The sequence below is a fragment of the Phyllostomus discolor genome, chromosome 13 (genome assembly GCF_004126475.2).
Source record: "Phyllostomus discolor isolate MPI-MPIP mPhyDis1 chromosome 13, mPhyDis1.pri.v3, whole genome shotgun sequence".
Classification (NCBI taxonomy): Eukaryota; Metazoa; Chordata; class Mammalia; order Chiroptera; family Phyllostomidae; genus Phyllostomus; species Phyllostomus discolor.
Genome location: NC_040915.2, coordinates 64,289,365 through 64,308,525, shown reverse-complemented (window position 1 = coordinate 64,308,525; position 19,161 = coordinate 64,289,365). Strand labels below are relative to the sequence as shown.

Genomic DNA, 19,161 nt, shown 5'->3' with positions numbered 1-19,161 from the left:
AACGCCCCACGGAGCTGGGTGATGCGGCCAGGAAATAATCCCCGTGGCCCAGCACTGCCCTTTGTCTCCCCAGGCTCTTGGCTGCGGGGCTGTGGGAGGCTGGGACCCTGCACCCCCTGCTGCTCCTTTCCCCTCCTTTCCGCCCTGTGCCTTCTCTCTAAGAGCTGCTTTCAGAGCTGTGTGGGGTGGAGAGGTTTGTGGGACAATGTGTAGTCTGGCCCTTGGAACAATCCACATCCCAGTTATCGGAGAGCTGGCACGGAAGGATTGGAAAGGGCTGGGCGAGGGGGCCTCTGGATGTTCATAAACACAGAAGATTCTACAAGAGGACGCGCTCCGCTCATCAGCTGCTGTGATATAATGGAAATAGCACTGAAATCAGCCAGCCGCCTGGGTGACCGAGGCCCAGCCACTTCCCCACCCCCACCCCCCAAGACTAAGTCTCTTCCTCTTTGGAATGGGTTGCTGATAACTAAGGGTCTTGCACAGTTAGCACGTGGGTAATGGATGTGAACTCACCAGGCTCGGGGCCTGGCGCCTAACCCAGTGGTCCTTGACCTGGAGTGATGTTTATCCAGAATAAGGCTGCCAGGGAAAATATATCTTTGTGTTTTATTTGCTGAATCTGATAACCTCCCCCTGGGCACATTGGCAATGTCTAGAGGTATGGTAGATTGTCACAACTGGTGGAGTAAGTGCTACCGGCGGGGAGAGGCCAGGGACGCCGCTGGGTGTCCTACACTGTGCAGGACAGCTCCCCCATAACAAAGAATCAGCTGGTCCAAAACACCCGTTATGCTCAGATTGAGAAACTGATATAAACTCAATAAACCAGAGTTACATGAAAAACAAATGAGGAGATGGCACATTTTCTGGCTGTAAATCAGGCACCTCTGGGACCACCTCCTTAAGGCACAGTAGCCCCTCCTTATCTCCAAGACCCCAGTGGATGCTGAAACCGTGGACAGTACCGAACCCTATACATACTATGTTTTTTCCTATCCATACTCACCTCTGGTAAAGTCTAATTTATAAATTAGGCACAGTAAGAGATTAACAACAATAACTAATCATAAAGTAGAACATTTATAACCACAGACTGTAATAAAAGTTATGTGAATACGGACTCCTTCTCTCTCAACACCTTACTGTCCTGTGCTCGCCCTTCTTGTTTCGGGGACGTGAGATGGCCCAGTGCCTGCGGGATGAGACAAAGTGCACTGAATGGTGTGGACGTAGCGTTAGGCCACTGTCAGGGTGACTGAGGCACAAGCGCTGTGACAGTGGATCTGATAACTGAGATGGCTCCCAAGTGACCGACGGGTGGGGAGCATCTACAAAGGGGACATATCATATCATGTCCCGGGCGGGATGGAGCAGGACAGTGCGAGATTTTAACACGATACTCAGACTATTGCAGTTTAAAACTTATGAAGTGCTTATTCCTGGAATATTCCATTTAATGTTTTCGGGCAGGGGTTGTCAGGGTTTTTCTCTTTTTTCAAAAGGAAGCATTTGGACAATAAATAACTGTGATTTAAGTAACTAAACCAGCAGTCAGGGGCTGAATGGCCCAGGCTGGTGCTGGGGGTCCCATCCAAGAAGCTGGACCAAAGAAATTGGTTGCATATCCAAGGGGCTTCAGAGAGAGCCCAGAGCCGGCTCTGATGGGAGAGGAAGGTGAGTCTTCAGGAAGAGAGAGGGCCCCGCCCCGAGCACGGCGAACCGCTGAGCTCAGGTGCCGGGAGGGACTTGGAGCTGTGAAGAGGGAACCACACCCGTACCTTACCTTTGACAATCACAGCCATGCAGTCATCCCACTGGTACTGAGCTGACTGTTGTATTCTCACTAAAGCCTCGGGGGCAGGTGCTATTATTACCCCCATTTTGAGGACGTGGGAATTAAACAGCTTGCCCAGGGCACATAGTAAGGCCTGGGACTGCACCAAGGTCTGAGGCTGGTGTAGCCAAGTGCATCTCCCCTGAGACTTCCCCATGGTCGCAGGTTCTGAGGTGTCATCGTCTTGCTGCATGGGAGACGGGCCTTCAGCAAAGCGCCCCCTGAGTCTGTGGAGGCTGTTGCACAGGCCCCAACTGAGCCTGTCCTTGGGGGCTTCAGGTCCCCCAACAAACACCTCAAGGAGAAAGGCAAGAACAAGAATGGAGTCACCGAATCAGGCTTTGCCCAGCAGAGTCAGTCTCATCCACTGAATGCTGGCTGGTCCCCTGGGCGCCTAGGCCGTTTTCCTGATGTGTGGGGCCATAGTGGGGGTGGTTGGGTGCTCCCAGAACGGCCCTCACAGTGGCCCGTGTCTCTTGTGGAGCACGGGTACTGCTGGGGACACAAGAGGCAGGAGGTGACAAACCAGGCAGCCCAGCAAGGCAGAGATCAAGTCTCTTGCATTCAGGAATCTGTGGGACCACTTTCAACTTTGTGTTCACTCACTGCAAAATAAATGTGTTACAGGGAGAAGGAGCAGGGACCTCACCAGCCCTACGAGCTCAGGGCCACCTCTGCCAACCTCTCACTTCACACTTGGCAGGGGAAGGAGCGTGGAGAAAAACAGGACCAGGGTCTGTTTGCAAAAAAACATTTTCATCAGTCAGAAAACTGCCAGGGTTGTGAATATTAAATAAACCCTGACTCATGGAGACGGACACCTTGCTTTGCCTTGCTGATCTGCTGGGTAGCAGACAGCGTTACATTGCTTCAGAAGTGACAGCTGTAACATTCTGCAGACTTCGCAAAATGGCTCTGGCTTTTTCTGAACAAAGAACAATCCACAAAAACGCCCATGGTTTGCAAGGCATAGGAGTCTGTTTACAGGATCACAGACTCGAGCCCTCTCCTCCGTCAGAAGGGACCTGGTGAGATCACCATTTAAGTGCCTTCCACCTCCAGGTGGGACTGGGCAGCCTACACTCTTCTGCCAGCAGATGTAGTGAGTGCGGCCCAAGTCTCAGGCCCTTACCGTGAGTTCCCTAAGGGCCAGTCCCGTTTTTTCCATTGCAGAATTTATAAGTGGCTTTGAAACGAGAGCGTGGTGGTGCTTTGCCAGGAACAAAGGTTTTCAGTGTGTTACAGTCACTAACCTAAGACCGTAATATGTCAGGCTCTTTCTCCCCCACCCTAGCCAGTCCCGCAGCACAAGTTCATCCAAGAACAATATGAATAGCAGCAGAGCTAGCACTTAGGCTGGGCTTGTGAGGTGCAAGGCAAGGTCCGAATACTCACAAAACCAGGAGGGAGCTGCTATTGTCACCATCATTTTGCAGGTAGGAGCTTTCCTATTTTCCTTATTCGTAAGGCAGTCAAGACTCCCATCCTTAGCTTCTCTTTGGGTGTCCAGGTAGTCCACCTCATTCTGCATGTCTTCTGTTAGCCTTGAAACATTCCAACCCAGCTCTTCCTACGGAACTTTTCCTAAGAGTCATTTCTTTCTTGTTCTTTCCACCTGTAGCCTCAGTCTACACCATAGCAGAAAGAGTATTTGTTTATATACCGCTTTGCACAGCTTTCTCATCACTGCAAGGGCACCTCTGCAAGGCTGCGTAGCATAGGGGCTCCGTGTGGATTCCGAAGCTCCCCTGACCACGTTTAGACCCAACACTGTCCTTTCTCGCTGTGCCACCTTGGACGACTGACTGAGCGTCTCGGCGCCTTGGTTTCCTCATCCTCACGCAAAGTAGGAATAATAATGCCTACTTCACAAGAATGTTAAGTGAGTGCTTATAGAAAGTGCTTAGAGCTCTGTGCCTGGCACTTAATAGGTGCTATATAAGTGTATATTTTATCTAACCCAAAAGACTAAGTGTCTCAAGGGCAGGCATGCTGCTGTATTCTTTCACAGCTGCCAAGCTAGGGATGAGCACATAGGGAAAGCCTGACAGGCCTTTGTGGGCTTGCCTGGTCTGTGGCTACTCAGCAACATGATGGGATGGTACCAGTCTATACCGACCTTTCCCGGAAAGCAGGAGACCAACGCAAAGAAGTGTAGAAACATTTCATTTTGCATGATAATATCTTCGGGTGCTTAGCAAATGTCACTCAAAAATTCATTTCACTTAAAAATCAGCAAACTGATTAAAAAGGAGAACTCTGGTCCTTTCAGTGTTTAAAGGGAAAGAGAGAGAGAGAGAGGGAAAGAGCGAAGAAGAGGAACGGAGATCTATTCCACTCCGTTGTGCCTTGGGCTCCTTTTCCCAGTGCTTGTTAGGTTCGACATCTCCAAGCCATCTCTTGGGCCGCCTTGGTGGGATAGAAGTATGCACGGATCCAGGGTATAGAGGAAAAAACATACGGCTCCCGCTCCAAACAGTGGCTGCTACTAATGCTGCTAGAAAGAGAAGCCAGGGAACAACCATCTGGCTGGTGACTCCCCGCTGCAGGCAGCCCACAGGCTTGCAGAATCCAGCTGGTTTGAACATCTTGAAGAGGCCCTGAAACGTCTCCCGTGTTAGAGGATGATAAAGCCAGCCGTCTCAGCCTGGAAGGGGTCCTCGAGATTACATCCTCAAGACCAGGAGTGTAAGACGCTGACGTCTGGGAGAGGAGGGTCGAGAAGTGCCATGCAGAGGGGACAAAGCCACCTCTAAGCCATCTCAAGCCATGTGCGGAGGCAAAGGACTGGACCTGTGAGCTTCACAGGGCACACAGAATCCCCAAAGTCACGGCTCCTGGTGGTTGGTGAAAAAGAAAATGATCTCCTTCTGGAAAAAGGTTCACAGTTCCTGTAATTGGCCCAAAGTCCACGTGCCTGACACTCTGAAAGGCCAAAACTCAAAACATCGGAGTTTGGAGTAAGAACAGGTTTATTGACTGAAAAGGCGCCCCCTGAGAACATGGGAGACCTGGTGTGCCGCAGGCCCATCTTACATGCTAGACCAGGTCAAGGGGCGTTCGGGGTTAGGGGGACAGGTGTGTGGAAGTGCTGGCAGGGCAAGTTTTATTTAACTGGAGAACTTTGGAATTTATGGCCATTTATGGTAAAGAGGAGTCATCACTGGATCTTCCTGGACAATGGACCCTTGGCTTCCGAAGCATTCCGGTGTGCAAGTTCCAGCTCTGTGCTGGTCCTTTGGCTCCGCTGGGGGGTTGGAGGAGGTGAGGCTTTGGTTCTGGGTGCAGCTGGAGGTCAAAGTTCTTCTCTCTGTGCATGCTTCGGCTTCACACCTTTCGGTTTTGGTTGTTGTCCGTGACTCCATGTCTCATTAGCCAGTTCTGCGGTTGTGTTCAGGCATTTTGTGGCGGTTTGCTTTATTTCTGCTTTCAGTCATTCCTTCCCTCTGTGGAAAGGCCCCTGCTCTTGGGCATTTATAAGGCACATTAGGTACAATACCTGCTCAGGCACAGCACTTTCATTGAAGCAGAAGCCCCTTATAAAAGTGCCTAAGAGAAGCTAGGCTCCACAATTGGCTCAGTATTGAGCTTTGGACACATCTGTGAGATGAATACAACCAAGGAGTGGGAAAGAGGTGTTCCGGAATGCAGGGGGTGGGGGAGGGGTCATGGGAACAGGCTCCTGTACAGGTCTTCTCACCCCCCCTCCCCAGGCTGGGGCCATTCACACAGGTGGTGAGGGTTGCTCATCTCAGCCCCTAAAGCACTGCTGTCACCAGGGAGAGGACAGGGAAGCACTGCTGTCACCAGGGAGAGGACGGGCTTCAGGGCAAGCAGAGAAAGTGCGTTGGGCCTTGTCAGGGAGGCAAAGTTGCCCTCTACTCTTCAAGGTTCTTCGGGCTGGACTAATCAAATGAACAGAGGCAGATCAGCGGGAGGAAAACAAATTAAAGCTTATTAACACGTGTCCCTCCTGTGTGCATGGGAGAGACCCAGGGACGCTGAGTAACTCGAGAAAGGGGTGGATGCCACCACCTCAAATACCACCTTCAGCTAAACACAAAAGGTGGTGTTGGGGGCGGCAAGTCAGTTAGGGGAGGTGCCCCCGTACAGGGCAGTCAGTAAGGGTAAGACTGTTACCCATTTAAGTCCACGCCTTCTCGAGGGAGGTGTCCTTACAAATGTAAACATCCTTTACAAAGGGTAATTTACACGTGGTTTTCGGAGCTTCTCCCAAGTCTGCTGTTTCTTAAAATGAACCAGCCTGAAATAATCAATATCCCACGGTGGCATATTTTGGGGTGGTGAACTCTGCTCCCCTTCGGCCTTAACTGTAGGCAGGACAAAGAGCCCAATGTGTGCTGTGATCTGAAAGGCGGAGGAGACAGAGGCTCCCCGAATTCAAAATATCTCCCCAGGGGTCTGCTGCAGTGTCTCAAAGTCTGCTCCTGGAGAATGGCCTCTTTAGATCCCGGAGAGCTAGTTATAAAGCTGTTTTCAGTGATTGGCACCTTCGATTGAATTAGTTCATTCAAGCCTTCTCAGCCTGCAAACACGCTGAAAAGCACAGAGCCTGTTTACATCTCCAACCTGGAGGAACCGAGAGAGAAAGATCTCTGTCTCTTTTCTCCACCGCACTCACCCCATGAACGAAGGTGGTCCCCGATGCCAGGAGGCAGGAACACAGAGAAACAACTTTAGAACAGGTCAGAGGATCGCTGGGGAGGCACGGACAGGAAGGGGAAGGGAAATGGCCCCCAATCTAAATCGCCTCCCATCCCTGCCACCTGCAGAAACTTCCTTCCGTCAGGGATCCAGCTCCCAGGTATTCTCTCCCGACTCGCTTCCTCTCCTTTCCCTGCATAGATGTAAACACCTCGTCCAGACTGCTGTGAGGAGAGCAGCCCAAGGCACCAGCCACCAGCTTCTCCAGTCTCCTCCTTCTGCCCCAGGATGTCCCTTCTCATGGCATCCTCGCCCTGGGCCCTGGGCCTGGGTCTCTCGCGCCTCCAGGGATGTGACAGGGCTGAGATAGCAGTCCAGAGTCAGTAAAAAAGAGTTTCTGTTTCTCCCAGGAAATGTGGTACCCAAATAGTCCCCAGGACTGGATGGACAAACAACGAGCTGGTGAAGGCTATGGTCAAGGGGAGAGAATGGCGCACGAAAGAGGGAAAACCAGGAAGCACAGTGGCTCACACAGGGAGTGAGACTGGGGCAGACCCGAGGGCTTCTGGAGGGGCCAGTTCAGAGCCATTGCCTTAAGGGGCATCAGCACGGATGTTTTTCAAGTGCATTTCACTGATGAAGAGAGGAGGAAGTACTCGGTTGGGTAATGTAAAAGACCAAGGTTAATGATCCATTAGATTTGTCTTTTTATACTCGTCATATAGGATGTCTTTATTTTGTTAGTAAGTACGATATAATGCTTACCATGTGCCCATTATTTTATCCTCACAACAGTTTTCTGAATTTATGAAATTTACGGATATATATCAATATGTAGAGCAAGTGTTATCCTTGTTACTCACCTGTGAAAGATTGTAACATGAACCAATAATTCACGTGCACTCGTCTTCCCTTGCTCTTGTAGCATAGTAGTTGCTCACAGCTAAAACGAGCAAAAACTTTGGTCTGTAGGAGAATTCACAATGATCCGTACCCCGACGATGATGGTGATGATATAAATAATCATAGCAGTGAATTTTTATCATTATTATGTCCTCGGGTCTGAGCTAAGTTCTTCACATGCATGATTTCACTTATTCTACAATAGCCATAGAAAATAGGGACTATTATTACTATTTCACAGATGAGAACACGGATATACAACACATGTTAAGTCATTTGTCTGAGATGCAAGTTGGCTTCCATAGCATTCTTTACTTCTGACACAAGAACTGTTCATGCAGATCCATGGCGGTTGTCTAAGCCAAGCTGACAAATAATCAGAATGACCACGTATGGCAGCCTTATACACCTTAAATTCTCAAAACAACATGGCAGCCTATGGGGTGTTTATGCCTGTTTTGCTGATGAGGAAACTCACCCAAGTCCATATGCCCTGTGGACGACAGGACCAAGTGGAAGGCCCCCAGCACCCCCCCCCCCCCCCACAGCTGCCTTAGGTGTCCAACATCCTCAGGACTTAACACCAAATCCTTCAAGCAGCAGCTGAGACGTTATGGCAATTTTCTTTTGTTGTTGTTTCTATGCAAGAGCTGTGAAAGTTCCAGAATTTGCTCTGATAATGTCAGCCCCTTAGAGACCTTGACACCGTCACCCATTTTTCCTCTCAGGGGAAGATGGGAAATTCTACCATAGAGACCAGGGGATTGCCCCAAGTTCATGCAGCAGACTTGGGAGAGTGAGATCTGGGAATAAAGTACATGGGACAGGGTTCCCAATCCTCACGTCCACGCTTTTTCTGTGAGACCAGCAGCCTCAAATGACTCATTCGCTAGCTACTGCCCTTTGCAAATACCCCCAACGCCCCATCATTCTCTTTCGGGCCCACAGCTTCCTTTCACGTCTGCGATGGGGCCTCCCAAATGGCAGGGAAGTTGGCATTCATATCTTCAGTGCTGGTCCCCGTGACAGAACTGACTTCCTCTTTCCTGTAAAATGATCTCCACATTCTTAGCTAGAGCAAAGGAGACGTGGAAAGTCATTTTGTCCTGAGCCGGTGTGTGGGTAAATTAATCTAGTGTCACAGACCCAGTCACGGAGTTAGGTGATCTGTGTGTAATGGGCTTAGGCGGTGCGTCTCCGGAGCTTAGCCCGTCCAGCATAAAAGAGGCCATAGAATTCTCCCTCTCCGTGAAATCCTCTTGCCCACAGTTCAGGAAACGGACAAGAGAGTGCGAATACAGTCAACCCATTGGAATTTCTTTTGGAGGGAAACAAATCTTGCAGAGGAACACTGTCGATCACCAACCTTCTAATCTGGGAGGAGAGTTATCCTGCAATCATTAGAGGTAAAATTCCAAATGCTTGGGGGTGGGGCGGGCCATTTAATAATATGTCAATATTAGGTCACATCACAAATAATCAGCCCGTCCTGCATATTTGACGGGGACTTGGTTGTGTACATTTGGAAATCATCCAAATGGAGACAAATGACTGCTGTGATTCATTCACCCTCTCGGTCCCACTTACTGTGGGGGTCGTTGCTGTTTTGAATTTTGGAACCTTTAGCAGGCAGTAAAAAGAAAGGCCCTAAACCATCAATTGACTTTTTGACGGTCATCTTCCCTCCCCTATTTCAATGTTAAATTCATTGTTTTTTTTTTCTTATGTAATAAGATCCAGTCAATCCAAAGCCATGGCCAAAAGCAAAACATGTGAAATTACTATTTAGTTGGAAAACATTCAACAGGACTGAGCCAGCTTGGTGATGCTCCACTCTGACCGCCCCCGCTGTTTCTAAAACGGACACTTTTCGGCACTGGCCCAAGAATATTTGAGAGGCTCCTGATATTAATCTGGGTTGGTACCAAATGCAGACAATAAGATTGGAGTTTCTACCATAAGATGCAATACAAATATAAAAATAGTTATTATTATTATTGTAATAAAGTCCCAAGTTCTTATTGACAGTTCAAACCCTCCCCTATGAGACCCCGTTTTATCTCACTAACTTCATCACTAAATGCTCTTCTGCAAAGAACTGTCTGCCCTGAGCCCGTGGGCCCTTGGCCACCCAGAGCCGCCTTCCTGCAATCCTGCCTCCCTACCTCTGCTCCCATCACCCCGCCACACCCTTGTTGGGAAGGGTCCCCATTTCTCTCCTTCTCTCCCCATCTTTTGCAGCCTTCAGGCTGAGGTTTAGTCCTCCTTCCTTCCTGAAGCCTTCCTTCCTCCACTGTGACTAGAAGTTGTTCTTGTAGTTACCACTCACTGACCATCCTCCCGTGTCAGGGACTAGGAATGTGCTGGGTTACTCAAGATATTGCATTTAAGTCTTGAAAGGTGGGTATTCGTCACATATCCTTTTTCATTTTATTTCGGATAAGCAACTCCTCCTACTCCTATGGTTCAAAAATCAAAATATTATAAAAAGTTATAAAGTGAGAGTTCTCAATCTTACCTGTCAATCCTATTACCCACCTTCCACAGAAGTAATTTCTAAAGTTATTCTTAGGATCTTCTCAATGGTTCTTTATGCAAAAGATCAGCAAATACAAATACATAGTTTTAGTTTCTTCTTAGAAAATAGAACATAACACTATATACACCATTCTGCACCTAGTTGTCTCTCTCTTTCTCTCTGTCTCTCCATTTTGGAATGTGTCCTGCCGCACCTCCTGTAGCAGCGCTCTGAGAGTGCCCTGCTCCTTTTCCCAGCTGCACGGTATTCCATTGGGTGGGTCTAGCTCCTAATGATGGACTCCTGGGTTGGTTTTAATTTATTATAAACCATGTTGCAGTAAGTGGACTTTTACCTCCAACATTTCATTGAGTGTACAAATGTCTGTAGGATAAATTGCAAGCCTGGGACCACTGGATCAAAGGGTAAAAGCATGCTACATTTTGATAAATTATTGTCAAATTTTCTTCCCTGGAGGTTGTACCATTCTTTATCCTCCCCATCAATGTACGGAAGTGCGACATAGGTATCCCTGTCTCTGTTTTATATTTGAGGAAGCTCAGGCAGGGAAAATACGAAAACACGTAGTTGAAAATATTCAGGCCAAGACTCAGAGTTGGACTCTGCTGTATCCTACTCACTCAGTATTTGCCGAATAGCCCTTTTTATTATTACTTTTTTAACATAGCCATAGGCCTAAGTCTTCTGAAGTTTTATTTAGCTGCCTTATGTTCAGAGACGTTCTAATAAACAGAGATTGAAGCAATTAACTCGATCTTAGGTGAGAGGGAGGGAAAAGGAAAGTGGAGTGGGAAAAGTTTGGAAACAAAAGCAAGTTGACACATTACCATGCTGGCCACTGCTTTTTGACAAGTCATAAGAGACATAGCCAGACACTTAACAGGTATTCCTGCTTGGCCATGAGGGATGTGTCCAGATGAGGCTGGCTGGAAAACCATGCCTCAGGACAGGCCGCCGGATGGAGGGGAAGGGAAGGAATGGATCTGTCGGGCTCCTCCATACCCTTCTTGCATCTCCCCACAGATGCACCTGTGCTTTTGGGTCTGGTCACTTGGCCCTCTCAGCAGATGCTGGGGAAGCCAATCCCAACCTTTGCAGCACCCAGGAATGGTGGGAGGAGCCCCGAGAGGGTTGTTGTGGTAGCCGAGGGTTCTAGAGATGGGCAAGACCAAGGATCCCGAGGAGGCCCACAGATGTGTTTCATCCAGGTAGTTGCTTATGTCTCTTCACTTTGGTGCTTTATACCTAAATAATGCTCGATACAAGTTTTTAATTGATGAATTTATTTGAAGTGATATTCATAAAAATAAATATTTTTATTGTGGGGAGACATAAATGTATAATAGTTAAAAGACCCATTTCTACAGCCAGACTATGTGGGTTTGAACACTGACTGCCTGTGTGGTCCTTATCAGGACCCCTCACCTTGGTTGGCTCATTTGGAATATGGGACTAAAACTTAAAATAATACTTGGCATAGCCCTGACTGCTGTGGCTCAGTGGGTTGGCCATTGTCTTGCAAACCCAGAGGTCGTTGGTTCAATTCCCGGTCAGGGCACATGCTTGTGTTGCGGGTCAGGTCCCCAGTTGGGGGTGTTCAAGGGGCAACCGATCATTGCATATTGATGTTTCTCTCCCTTTCTCCCTCCTTTCCTCTCTCTCCAAAAATAAACAGAATCTGTAAAAAAATAATAATAATACTTGGCATACAGCAAATACTATATAAACATTAATTATTATTATTACATCTAATTTTTATTCAGTATTTTTCAAATACTTTCAAATCTGTATCTCCAGCTTGGACTTCACTACCTAGTGGGCACGTGTCCTTGGAGGTCCCACGGACACCTCAAATTCAAAAGGCCCAAAATTGAACACGTTGTTGTTCCCCTAAAACCTGTACCTCCTGCAGAGCGCTACTCTCTTCCCAGGAACAATAAGGGTAGAAAGCAGGACCACCACCCACTCAAGCTAGAAGGCGGATGTCATCCTTAAGTCCTCTTTCTCTTCTTTACCTTCACAGTTTCCACGTCCAATTGCCTCTTGTTCTGGAATTTCCCCTCTCTTCTCTGTCCTCACTTCTCTTGTCCCAGTTCAGTCTCCTGACCAAACTGGACTGCGAGGCAGTTTCTGAACCTCAGATCTGTCCTCATCGCTGCTGCAAGGTGGACCTTCTCAGCACAAATCTGAACATACCACACTCACACCTAAAACTCGGCATTGGCATCCCATCGCCTACAAGATAAAGCCCCAGCTCCTTGGCATGGCTGCTGTGAAACCTTCTGCAGTGCCTGCATTTACCAAACCCTACCTGACGGCTCAAACTTCAATGACAAGGGAAAGCTTGCAGGTCATTACCACTGTTTTGTTGTTTCTTGCCTCTGTCTTTATCTATAACGTCCCCTTTGCCTGCACCTTCCTTCCTTCCACTCCTTCACCTTTCCTTGGCTGACTCCTACTTTCCTTTAAGCCAATGTCTATGGGTCACTTCTTTTGGGAAGACTTTCCTGACAAGCTGCTCTCCCGAACCCTAAAACCCCCGACAGGGTTAGCGGCACTGCCCTTGAGCTCCCAGCGCCCCCGTTCACCGTGCAGATGTCTCAGTGTAATTGGCCATTTGGGTGCCTGTATCACAGTTAGACTGTGGGCTCCTTGAAGGTTGGGACTCTGTGGTATTTCTCTATATACCTTTTTGCCTAGCAGTGACACAGAGTAGGGACTCAAGAAATGCTTTTAGAGTAAATGCTGAACAACTAAATGATTTATTAGTGAAAAATCATTTTGCACCTGAAATTATTTTTTCACTTTACAAACCAGGCAGCAAGGGAGCAATCGATAGCACCAAACCCCGTGACTATTTCTTAAGGTTAATTATGAGCAACCAGCATTGTGATATTCAAACAACACTGTGAGAGTTGGAGGTGCCCAGAGTCACTGGGGCACTAAGGGAGGGATCTGGAAGTGTTGGCAGTGGTGCTGCTGTGGCAGGAGACAGTCAGGGCCCTTAGAGAGTGCCACAGAAACCTGCAACGCTCCCGTTCTACTCACACAAAACTCTCATTTCAGTGCATGAAAAGTCATTGACTACACTTTGTTAAGAACACCCGGATTCTTGGTATGAATAAGGAAAAAAATGGAACAACGGAGAACAAACTAGAATTAAAGTCCTTTTCCCTCTCTTATACTGACCCTCTTAGGAACTGATGCTTTCGCCAAGACCCTGGTTCTGGCCAAAGCAGAAAACTAGGTTGTTTGAACATTAGCACACTTTCAAAGTATTGCTTTGTGAAAACCAACTAAAAAGGTAAAGGGCATATTTCTCCTGAAGTTCAGTACTGAGTGTTTTTGAATTTCAGGTATCAGGAGGGCCCCTCCTGTAGTTTAATGTAATAGTAGGTAAGCATGTTGCTTGAAAAAATGAGCTAACTATTAATAGTAATCATCATCACCATCTCAAAGTCACAGTTCTCAAATGGCCACTCAGTGGCAGGTACTCTACCCTAAGTATTGAAGGTGGACCAAAGTTTTGCCACCCCAAAACATACCTTTTGGGATATTGATTTTAACCCGATTTTTAAGGGGGGAAAAAGACTCAGAACTTTTGACACCTCTTCCTACCTGAAGAAATCCAGATAGAAAAACCTGCTTCAGGAAAGGAACACTGAGTAATGTCGCCTTAGCAGATTCGCCTTCCCACCTACGAATTAAACGTGGCGGGTAGGAAGAAACCTAGCAAAGCCTGTTTATTGAGCTTCCTTCTGTATCCCATTGTTCTGGGTCGTCCAGGAAAAATTTATTTACCACATGTTGTCCACCTGTGAATTACCAGTTTTCCTTTTGAAATCCAAGGCTCCTGCCTCACGCCCCACCTTCTTCTTTGTCCAAAATGACACATAAACCTCGGTTTCCTAGTGTGTCTTCGGGGCTCACATCTCACGGCACCCCCTCATGTACATCCCTAGTAAACTTTGGACATTGTCTCCTGTTACTCTGTTAATTTCATTAGCTCAGGTGGGAGAACTTAGAAGGTGGAAAGCAAGATTTTTGTTGTTTTCTTTTGCGCCCCCTCCCACAGTGTATTTATGCTTCACAACAATCTTTTAAATAAAAGTAATTTTTTTCCCTTTTTCTGTTTGAACTGAAGTTCAGTGAGATCAATTGACTTGGGGCAGGTCCAACGACAAGTTGGTTAGACGCTGGGGCCAAAGGCTACGCTGGCTTCACCGGGACAGAGCCTCTCTCCCGGTACACGAAGTTTTCTCGCCTGCTGGCGTGACTGGGAGCGCAGGAGGGCGGCTTGGGAAGCCAGGTGAAATTTCAGGAGAAACAGAACACTGAAGGTAGTAAACACGCAAAGGAACCACAGCGCCAAGAAGATGGAACCGAGAGACACATCCCAGGTAAGAGCGGAGAGAACAGCCCGCGGGACACCGCGGACGTGCCGACCTGGTGGACAGCTAGGACTGTCGCCTCTCCGGGGAAGTCAAGGGGAGGGGAGAGTGAGTGCAGGCCTTGTGGCAATCTCCGAGCGTTGCTGAGGCAGCTCCTCCTCACCTACCCCACACCAAAGCAGAAACTCCACTCGGTTTTTCCGGAGTGGCGTTCTTGCAGGCAAGCAGGAAGAGGGCTGGAGACCTTCTGCACATAGTGCCTCCCCCCACCCCCGCGGATATTGGTACTTCCCGACCCCCACCGTCTCCTAGGCCTCCCAGGCCTAGGCGCGCTGCGCGCGCACTCTCCGGTGGGGGGGCGGGGCGGCCTCGTGGCACGCGCCCGCGCCCGCGCCGCCCGGTCACGCGCCCGCGCGCCTAGGCCTGGGAGGGCAGGCGCGGCTGCGGGGGCGCGCCCCGATCCTCCGCCCCGCCCCTGCCCTGAGTCCCGGGTGCGCGGCTCGGCGCGAAGAGAGCGGGGACCCGCGCCTCCGCCCCGCCCCCGCCCGGCGCGTGGAGGCCGCTCGGATCACTGTCGCCGCGGTAGCCGCCCGCGCGGGATGACCTGGGACGGCTGTGAGAGCTGGCTGCCGCAAGAGGTCTGGGGGCTCTGCCGGCCCGCCGAGAGGTGCGGGGTGGTCCCGCCGCGGGGTCGGGGGACGGGCGCTTGAGGCGGGCGGCAGGCGGGCCCCGGGGCGCGGGGTGCGGAGATCGAGCGCAGTCCGGGGACTCTGGGCCGTCTCCCGGTGGAGGGCGGGGTGTCAGTGACAGGGACGCGCAGTGCAGGTGGGACGAGCCTGTCGGAGAGCAGGGGCATTCGCCCGTCCGCAGAGAGCGGCGTCCCCGCCCCTCAGCTTCCACCCGCGGGGCGCCCGCGGGACGGTGATTTATGTGGGGTGAGCAGGAGAAACGTCCTGCACAATGTATCTTTCTCTGCCGTCACAGACGCACTGACTTCCCAGCCCCAGGGAGTTAATTTTCCTTCTCCGTAAGCTTTCTGTGGGTTGCATTATCATTTCTAAATACATTGCAGCTCGCTATTGATTTCAGCCTGCAGCCTCCAGACCTCTTATTGCTTTCTCTCCGCATCTAGGAATTTCAGTCATAAATCACTGAGGGGGGTAGAGGGACTCTGTCTTCTCTTCATTGTTCCTCCGAACCCCACCAAGTCAGGTGGAAGGCGCTCCAAAGAGGAGCTCTTCTGCAGAATGCTTGTCTTTCCTGGCCCGGGCTACAGACGGTGGCAGGTGCTTTAAGGGCAGGCTGCTTTCCAGCCGAGATCTGGAATTTAGAGAACCTCATTAACAGAATGGCAGCCTCTGTGCCCTAAATCAGACACCTTGGGAAACAGAAGGTTGGACTAAAAGGGAACATGAGATTTATTCTCAGCCTAATGGACAGTGAAGATGAAAGAGGCCAATTCTGTTTCCATGCCTCACTGATGCCATAGCCCTCAGCCTCTCAGCTGACGCTGGGCATTACCTAATGGGGCAGTGTCTGGGAGGAGGATGTGGGAGGGGGCTGCAAATGAAATGGGTTTGTTCTTAGTGTAATTCTAAACATTCTATTACATTTTAGAGCTCTTTTTAAAATACCGATTTTAGAAGAGCCAGGGGTGGGGTGAGGGGTGAGAAATACTGATTTGTTGTCCTACCCATTTAAGTATTCATTGGTTGATTCCTATACTTGCCCTGACCAGAGATCAAACCCACAGCCTAGGTATGTGGCCCGACCAGGGATCAAACCTGCAACCTTGGCAGACAGCAGTGGCCGGGGCAGAGCTCTTGTTTTTGAGTAGTCTATTTTAGTTGTAAATGGTGGGGGAAGGGAGAGGGGGGAGGCAGTAGTTCAACTTACAGGACAAGATGAAAGGAAACTTCAGAAAATTTCTGGAAATTTTAAATTAGTGCATAACTGGAAAGCATTCTTAGGAACCCAGAGAGGCACCAAATACTATAGTTTCTGTTAAGCACATGTTGAAATAAGCTGCCTCATATGTTTAAGTTCCATGAGGAGAATGGAGTGGAAACCTGTTTCATTTTGTGAAGACCTGTCCGGGGTGCGTGCTTGGCAGTGTACAGAACAGAAACATTTATATTTCTATGAAAAATATACACACAACTGTGTATTGTTTAACTTCCATGCAAAAACTCAGGTACAGTATTTAGGAAATCTGGCTTTGTTTGAATAGTGTAGTCAACCAGGAAAATCAGTGACTCGAGGTCCTGTTTGTGCAGCAGCTCACTTTGGGATGCCTCGGCTGATGCTTGGGGTTCTCCTCGGCCTTCTCTTCTGTGGAGAGCACTTCCGCAGCCCCTCTCTCACGGCAGGAGCGCAGAGAGGCCTCAGTGCTTGGGGCACACTGGTCTGGCCCGTCTAGGCTGGGCTCTGCATCACTCCTTGCCTTCTTTGCAGGTGGTTTGACTGCATGAAGGGCGTAAAGCTCACTTTAAGATAGGACCCCCACCCCTGTCTGCAAGGTGTGCGTGAAGCAAGAAGGCTTTGCATGGGAATGGGAACTCTGTCCTAGGGCCTTGCAGAGGTCAGGTAATATTTGTGGACTAACTTTCCTGCTTTCCTCTTGTTTTTCCACTTTGCCCTTTCGCTTTCATGGCTGTCTGGACGATTTCATGTCTGGTTCTGTCAAAATAAAAGTTGAAGTAAAATTTTCCTTCTGTAGAAATGTTTCTTTGGCAAACATGCAGACTGAAACTTGGTGATGGTGTCTAAGTAAAATCCTCCGAGAAATGACTTCAGGAATTCAGCGTTATCTTAGTGCAATCGGGCTGGGGGTGGGAAACTGAAAATTACTAATTTAAAACTTTGTTATTGACGACAGTTGATTGCATTAGCTGTCACCTTGTTATTAGCATTTGTACTTACTAGTATTTGTAGAAGTGGAGGTAAGACAACCCATCAGAAGAGATTTGTCCAGCAGGTAGCATTTAGATAGATGATCATACCGCTCAATAGCAACTAATTAGACCAGAAAGGGAATTTGCAGCCTGGTTGCTAAGTAGATTGCTTTGAAGAACTTGATTTACAGTTTGTGATTGGTGCCTTTTCCTAAGAAACTCTGTTAACTTGGATTGAATTAGAGAGTGGTTTGTTGTTTTTATTTCAAATTTTATGTTGTGTGTAAATATTCCATTTATTTATAAACATCTCATTTATAAGTTTTTGTTGTGTACATGGTACTAATTCACTTTCAAGAGAATCGGGAGGAGGGCTTCCCTCGATTCTTTTCTATTAAAATTAAGTGTGTGGAATATACTTAATGTCACTTTAAAAATACGGGATTACAATGAAATGAAAAACGGGTTTGTTGGTTCTTTTTTTTTAATCCTTCAAGTTTTCCTTCATTGTTTGTGCTCTTTCCCCTATTGTCAGGCTTAAAACATACAGTATCATTGTCATCTGTCCCCTGAATAATGGTCCTGAGGTGATATTATTAATGTGGCTTTTTAAAATCAAACTAATTATACTTGCCTAAAAGAGCCACATGTGTGTGAGCCTCGCTGCCTGGTGCCTTTTGAGAGCCCTGGAGACAAGCTAGTGAATAGAGCTGAAAATTCATTCTGTATTTGATTAAATGGAACAGACTCGCTGCTCCTTACCCCAGCAGGGGCTATGAGATCTCTTGATCCCCGAAGCGGCTCCGAGACCCTGGGAATTCCATTAGCGAGCACCTGAGGAATTTCTGCCCTGCAGTGCCTTTTTTGTGTGTGTGTGTGTGTATGTGTGTGTGTGTGTGCAGAGGGAGCGGAGCGGGGAGGGGGGAGTGGAGGGAGGGGTGCGGAGAGGAGCTGCCTTAGAAGACTCGTATGTTAGCAGATCTAAAATCAAGCCATGACTTAACAGCTTATCTCCTGCGAGAAGAGCCCAGCCCAGGGGCAGACTGCTAGTCAGGACTTACTTCCCTGCTGGCAGGGCTGTGTGCCTGTAGCCCTGGAGTGAACGCCACTGCTCAGTGCAGAAAGTCCCTTCTCTGTGCTTTCCCTCCGAAGCACAAGCATACACCCGTTGCAGATTGGGTGAGTTTTCTCTGAACGGTCAGTCGGTAAATATGTAAAATTATGTTACAGTTTGGTCTTGCCTGTAAGGGTGGATGCATTGTTTTAATAATTTTTTAAACTGAGAGCCAAACCTGAACTTTAGGTGAAGCAGATCATTTTGCTGCGGTGAAGTGCATGTTTGAATAGGCATATTTTAGTGTGCTCTCCTGTTTTTGTACAATTTTATTGTGTTTTTGTTATGTTATTATATAATTTAAATTCATTTAGGGTATGTCTCTTTTCTGTTGTGTTTTTAAGAATTCTTTCTGATTTCTAGTATATATATATATATTTTTTTTTTTAAGGAATTGCTTTGCAGACTTGCTAGGAGCCACAAGTAAATGAATATCTGTTTACTAAAAGTATTCTGTAAAAACTTTTGGAGCAAAGTTTTTGAGAAATATTGGTGGATCTTCCTCCCTCAACCCCTCCTATCCTAACCCAAATAATTTCTAGATACATTTTGTAGAGTGTTCGCCCAGTTTGTTTCTTGTGTACTTTTCAAGGAAGGGCAGTCCTAAATCTTGGATGGTATAGTTAGTTGCTTGTCATCTTCTGAGAATAGTTAAACATGTGTCTGAATTCCAGTGCTTGTAGTTTTCAAGTAATGCAGAAGAATGCAGTAGCTTATTGGATTGTTAATTTGGTATTTTGTTCCTGATTAAAATCACGTTGTATGTCACAGTTCTTCTCCCTCTATTATCAGGTAGTCCTACCAAATTCCCCTCA

At 48.1% G+C, this 19,161-nt stretch overlaps 1 protein-coding gene across 4 annotated transcripts in view; it reads left to right on the top strand.

The window, feature by feature from the left end:
- The first annotated feature begins 14,819 nt into the window (after window positions 1-14,819).
- Window positions 14,820-19,161, top strand: part of CDON (cell adhesion associated, oncogene regulated) — a 91,992-nt gene continuing 87,650 nt past the window's right edge. For 2 of the 4 annotated variants that reach the window (XM_036014299.1, XM_028528476.2), the window contains exon 1: window positions 14,820-15,005. The gene's annotated coding sequence lies outside the window, so the exon portion shown is untranslated. Of the gene's footprint in view, window positions 15,006-18,180; window positions 18,412-19,161 lie in introns of those variants that run through there. The other 2 variants (XM_036014298.1, XM_036014297.1) reach the window with 2 other exon arrangements.